At 39.1% G+C, this 7,147-nt stretch overlaps 1 pseudogene; it reads right to left on the minus strand.

Moving 5' to 3' along the window:
• Positions 1-5,080: 5,080 nt before the first annotated feature.
• Positions 5,081-5,710, minus strand: LOC149141364 (membrane metalloprotease ARASP, chloroplastic pseudogene; annotated as a pseudogene).
• Positions 5,711-7,147: the final 1,437 nt, after the last annotated feature.

Here is a 7,147-nt window from a genome sequence, read left to right on the forward strand (position 1 = left end):
CGGGTAATCATATGAGTTATTTAAAGTGTCAAAAATATGCTCTGAAAAAAAAAAAAAAGGTGTATTCTGCATCACCACTTTTTAAAATCGGGTCACTTTTTTGCTACGACAAAACGGGTAATCGTATCAGTTCTTGTTTCAAAGTTTACATTGTTCTAACCCAATGTCCATAGTTTCATCATGGAAATGGGGTTACAAAATTTCCTTCCTTCCCAAAGTTTCCATAGTCAACTTTGGACAGCACAATTACTTCTAGCTCATTAAGAGCTTTCCGACGATGTAAATTCTATCCCAATTTTACTCCTAGATCAAAAGTTATGGTCATTTAAAGTTGACCCTTTTAAACCCCTTGTCACATCAGCAAGTCAACTTCCACGTGGCACTACCACCTCAGGAGAGGTCCATCGTGGCACCGCCATAGCATAGCGTCTTTATGCCACCACATGGTCATGCCACACCCAACTGCTAAGAGAAATCTACTCTCAAACTTCCACAATGCATCAAACACCTTTCTTGTTAAGTGACATGGACGATTCTTCATCCTGCGACTTTTATCAACCATGCCCCACCTAAAAAATGCATTTCCAACCTCTCTGGGGACCCACATGGCACGATGACGTGGCTCTAGACCATGTCAACTTTCCCATCAATGCCACGTAGCATCCCTACGTCATCTGGCACAACTAATCACCCCCCCACATGTCGCTTAGGTGCCACGTTAGCACAAGTTTCGATGCCATCAACCTCTACCACCTAATGATGCCATGATGACATTGGGGTGACATCACCCTACCACGTGGCATCCTCCCATGATGCCACATGTCACATGGAAACTAGCCACTTGGCCATCCATAAAGAACATTCCTATATGCCACATGTCACATTATTAGGGTTCCACATCAATAGCTTCACCATGTCACGTGCCCCTGTGGCATCCACGAAGCCTCATCCGACCTACGTGCCTTCTATGAACTCAGCCTAGCTGGGGGTCCCACCAGGTTCGGGCCCTTCATGTAATTCAGTGATTACACATTATAAGTTTTATGGTCAAATGACGACCTTTCCTCATTAGACACACATCTTCGTCAACACCCTGGAATGTACCTTTTCTCATCCCTCGGGGAAAAACATATGTTCATTCCCTAATATTAATACTTTTATGTCTCGTGATATGCACCTCCACTCTTTAGGACATATATATTTTTGTTCATTGATGGAAATATTTCTTGGCATTCCCCACACCTACCATCACTAGCGCCATCCTCCCGACAGACCTCACATGGAACTTGGTGTGGCGTGACGTGAATAATCCACTACATGTAACGGGGATTTCTTCATCTCGCGCTCCTGTTAACTCCACACCCTTTTCCAATCCCGATTTTCTTTATCATTTTATCAAACTCATTCAGCCCAATCACAAGCCTATTTCCATGCAACTCATGGGCTTAAGGACTCAAGGATTTCAGGGACTTCACCCAAGCTTCCCTAAAGCCAAATGTTGCTGAGAACATTGCTCCTTGTTGAAATGAATTCCTCATATCCATACTAGCACTCAACATTGCTATGGACATAATCTTATCCAATAAAACTTAAAAACATGCCCTTTACCAAGCACTAGACAATCCAAACCGTGGTTAATTCTACTTTGCGTACTAGGCACATCACAATCATACCACACCCCAAACTAGGTGTAACCCAACACCTGCAAACCTTATGATAAAACATGCAATACAACATAAAATTATCAATAGATATAAACCAACAAATAATCTTGGCCATGCCAACTATGAAATCCACACATTACAAATTAACTATGTAACCCAGAGTAGTACTAGAAAACCCAAGGGTCTCCAAGCCCCTCAAACCATAAAAACATTCACATATACAAATCATTAAAGATAATCAGGGATAACACCATTCCTACATAAACAATATTGATACAACCATTGTTATTTCCATAAAAACATCAGTCCACATTCATAATGCAATAGAAATATAGGTGAATACACTTATTTTTATAGCTTAATGACTGGAAACTAAGAAGGGACTTCCCCTCTCTAGCTAACCATAGGTCAGCTACACTATAATCTTTCTTGTAGCTAACCATCCCTAAGCCATGTTCATATTTTGAGGAATAAATGCTCATGGGAATTCAACTGATGACAATCAAATGATCACACAAGAATCTAGAGACCTCCCTGTATCCCCCCACTTAGTTTAAGATTATATTGCCCGGTGTCTCCACTTGTTCAACGAATAATCCATAGCACAATGATTCCCATCTGCTAATCTCATATATATCATAAAGATAAAGAGATATCCCTCTGTTAAACAGTGATCCAAACTACATTGAGTTTGCACCTACTCAGCCCAGAATGGCTCTAGAATATACAGTGTCTCCAACTTCTTCTTCCTCTTCAACCATGATCTTTAGCATGCTTCTTCTCTAGCTCTAACACTTGTTCCCGACATTCTTCCTTTAATCTATGAGTTCACTGACAATCCTTGTATTCCTAACCCAACATACAAGCACCCATAACACATAAGATTGTGTCTATGATTCATTTCCAATAGCAACCACACCACACAGCCTACAAGGAAATATGGGTGGTATGAGCTTGTCCTCCATTTAGTAAGCCCATACTCTACCTCCATGCTTGCCATACAAGCCATTAAACCTAGTCCAAAAACTAGTGGCCATTAAATGACCAACCTGAATTAACCAATTCCCAAGAAACTCCTCTCCCCAAACTCTGAATCCATGTCCACTCCTCATAGCCAGTCATTGTGTTTACATTTCCAATATATTTACATGAATCACAAATTCACCATGATAGTTACAATAGGGGTAGCCGAAAGGGTTGTTACAATAGCAATACCACTAATTAAATTTATTCCTAGGCTTACTCAAGAGATATTTTGGGTTGGGCATAGTCTACGTTGGCTTGGAATCTTGAGTGAAAAAATTGTGGATTAAGCAAAGGCATACATATTGGGAGTTTGATCAAGCACTTTGAAAGGAAAGGGTTGAGATATATTATGGAAATCGATAGGAAATTTATAAATTGGATATCAAGATTCTAACATCATTTGTGTTCTACAACCCTTATCATAATCTTTCTTACATGCATTCTTCACTCGAGAGAAATTATTCCTTTAGATACTTCTTAATTTACCATTCCTAGTTGCACAAGAAAAACACATTTTATTCATCCAATTTCTCACTTCTCATGTGTGTATGTTCACTCTTAGAGAATGTGGTTGAAGTGACCTTACCCTGGAGAGAGACACTAATACAAGAGAGGTAGCCTAGTTGAATGTGAGACAGGTCATGTCTTACTGCTAGTGAGCCTTTGGGTTTCCAAATCATCTAGTCAATGAAAGGCTCACATTACATGCTTATGTGGCAAGGATATCTATCATCAAGTGTACACAATCGGGTCATGCCACTTGAGATTAGAAGTGTGTGCAACAAATATGGGATGTCATCAATCCACAAATGTAAGGATGAGGTCTTTCACTAGGGGAAAGGAATGTGCCTTGGAATCAAGGCACAAGGACCAAGGAAAAATGTGGAAGATTATTGCATATCAGGAGGCTCAAAACATAAAGCTTCATCAATGGGAAGGGGAGATACTACTTTGAGCACTTGAATTGGCTAGTAAATTGTCAGCCATACACATAGACAATTGTCATTGGAGGGATCAATCATAAGAAGTAATAGTTTGATCAGGTCCAAGAACTTTGTAAGTCATACATGTGAATCTCCTACAATGAATCAGAGGCAGGGCATTAGGTATTATCATTTAAATTAGTATGGGATTGCTTTAAAATGGAATTTCCTCTAACCATACACATGAACAGCTAGTAGGGAAATGGGGAAAGAGTCCATCAGAGGACAAGTAATATGCAAGGATTCATAACCTATCAATCATACACATGGACACATGGTGAGGAATGTAAGGAAAGCTTCATCAAATCATATGTGGTCAGTAAGTAATAAAATCACAATAGTGGGGGTTTCATTGAGTGTACATGTGGCATACCAATGGAATTTTTGTGAAATAAGTCATCAAGGAACTACACAAATTCAAGGAAAGATATAGTAGAGGAAACATCATTGAGCATACATGTGGATGGCTAATGATGCATCCTAGACTTGGGAATTGAAGTGATCATTTGGGACTAGGGGAAATGTACACTGGCCAAGAAATGGCCACTTGATTTATAAATGGACGGCTAGTGGGACAACAAATTCAAAAATCAAGAACATAAGTGGTCCAAACTACTTCTTCTATTAGAGAACTTAAGGCTAGGAAACCAAAATATGAATAAGTACAAGCTTACTAATTAATTCAAATAAAATTAATATAAAACAAAAGTGGTACCTGAGAAATGAAAAATACCTCATATTTTTTATTGAGGATTTAATAGTTAGGTACAACTTTTCTAAATTGTCTTAGCATCTTGGGGGGGGGTCTTTGTGGATTTGGTAGAGGTGGAAATACTGGAAGTGTCAGTATAGCTAATTAGACACTTTGAAGGAAAGGAAATAAGATATTGAGGGAGTCATTGGGCAATTTCTGGACTTTCTAGGATTTTCCACGTTCTGCAACACGTATCTGAATATATGTCAATACATGGTTTTCACTTGGGTGCATATTTCCTCTAAACACCTCTTAATTGATTAAATATTACCTTATGAAAAGAAAATATATCTAATTATGGGATTGTTCACATGCATAGATGTGCTTTGCATGGTTATTTTGTCTCATTGAGTGTTATTAAAGTCATCTTACCATAGAGAGAGCCTAATACATGGGAGATAGCTTGGTCAAATGCAAGATAGGTCATGTCCTATCGTCGATGAATTTTTGGGCTCTCAAGTCACATAATTGATGTAAAACTCACATTACTAATAATATGATGACGGAAATAAGGAGATCCACTAGGGTTTCACAATTGGGAAACAATGAATGAGATTTTAAAAATCAGAAGTTGTTATCATATCACTGTAAACCTGAGGACATGAGGATGGCATCATCTATACTTTTGTTAACTTTACTTATTCTTAATATTTTTACACTGAAAGACGTTTTCTTCTATGGAGTTGGCTAGGAAAACATTGTTCATTCCAGCCAATCTCCTCGCTCCATTTTCGTCGTTCCCTCCTATCAAAAATCAACACGTGAAACCTTTTATCAACGTTTCTGGTTCCTTCTTTATCTCTAGAAAGAAGTATATTGCAGACCTGACTTACCGCCATTGCTTCGTTCACACTAAATAGATGATCATCGACTCCTAGCACCACATCGTCTAAATCCATGCCTTCACGAGTAGCTTCAGAGTAGGTGAAGACCTGAGGAAACATGATGCCTGAGAAGGGCTCCTTTTCCACCACTCCAACAGTCAAAACCTGCACGAAAAGGATAGTGTAAGCGAACACTATGTTGGCCACCACACCTACAATTGTGACAATAACACGGTCTATAACTGACCTATTTTTCAGTAAATCCTTATAATCTGAAACTATATCGTTATCCTGCTCGCTATCCGGAAACCCCACATATCCTCCTAGCGGAATGGCTCTCAATGAGCATTCTACATTTCTCAAATTAAATTTCAACAGAGTTGGGCCGAAGCCAATGGCAAATTTATTTACATGGATATTCTGCAGATAGGCTGCAAGAAAGTGCCCACACTCGTGCATAGTAACTATTGCTGCCAACACCCCCACTACTTGTAAGACTGACTCTGCCCCTTCCAACTTTCCTTCTATAGGAATTGCAAGAATTGATAGAAGCAACACACTTGACAATCTAGTTAGATGCCCTAAAACCTTTTTGTTCTCTTTTCCTGAATCTGGGCAGTTGCTACAACATATGCAAAGAGTAATTTGGGATACTAAGTTTCTTGTCAACTCAGATGCCTCATCAGTCAGGATTGCAGAGTAATCAATAACATTGAGAAAATATACCTCTTAAAGGATCACTTCTCCAAGAATCATCATGTGATACATGGCCATTGTATTGTAGGAGAGTCATTTTCTTGTGTTGAAGGAAAAACCTCTGTACTGGGTTCTCCTCTACTTCAAAACTATATGATTAAAATCAGGTGAGATTTGTATGCATCTTCCGCTGCCTATTTGTAGATCACGTGCAAGCCGTGTATATAACTTCCCTACACTAGGGCCCTCCATCTTCGATTGGCCATGGCAATCTGAACCATTGCTAGATGTTCTCTCATGTTCCTGATGTGGCAAACAATTATGTTATTCTACATACTTGTTGTTTCGGAGTTCATCGTTACGCTTCATGGACAAATTTTCAATGCACAACCATCATATACATGTGACAACATAGTTAACTATACAGAAGGCAGTAAATATGAGAGAAATCTAAATACAGTCTTTGATAATCTTGTTCAAGGAATGTTCCAAAGTGGTTTTAACCCTTATTTGTATGGGAAAAACCCTGACCAATTATATGGCCTCCTCTAATGTAACAGAGACACAACAGCCCAAAAATGCTACAATTGTTCACAAAACACAACCATTACCATAAAACAAATTTGTGGGAATGCCATTGGGGGTAAAATTTGGTTAGAAGTATGCTACTTACGCTGCGAAAAATGGTAATTTCTTTGGTCAACTAGATAATTCTGGACATTATTCTTACAATCCAGAGATTATCCCCAGCACTCATGTCTGTGATTTCTTTTACGTGACACTTCAAAATCTATTTAACAACTTGTCAGGTGAAGCAACATCTGGATCTAGATATGCTTCAGGAACAACTGTAGGCTCCTTGCCTCTAAATATTTATGGCCTGGTCCAGTGCCAGAGAGATATTTCTACTAACTACTTCACATTATGTTTGTCGAGCACAATTTTTAAAATGATGACAAACTTTGTTGGACGTCGAGGAGGTGAGGGCTTGACGGGAAGCTGCAAAGTTCACTATGAAACATATATTTTCTTTGATTCAACTACGCCTCCACCATCCTCTGTGGAAGTGCCAGGTATTCCAATAATGAATTCACCACCAAAGCAGGGCACCCCTACGGAAGTGCCAGTTATTCTGATGACAAATCCACCACCGAAGAAGAACACCCATGCAGAAGCACCAGCTAATCCAATGGAGAATTC

Source organism: Pinus tabuliformis, chromosome X (genome assembly GCF_031772625.1).
Source record: "Pinus tabuliformis cultivar Carrire ecotype Pingquan chromosome X, CPIR1, whole genome shotgun sequence".
Lineage (NCBI taxonomy): Eukaryota > Viridiplantae > Streptophyta > Pinopsida > Pinales > Pinaceae > Pinus > Pinus tabuliformis.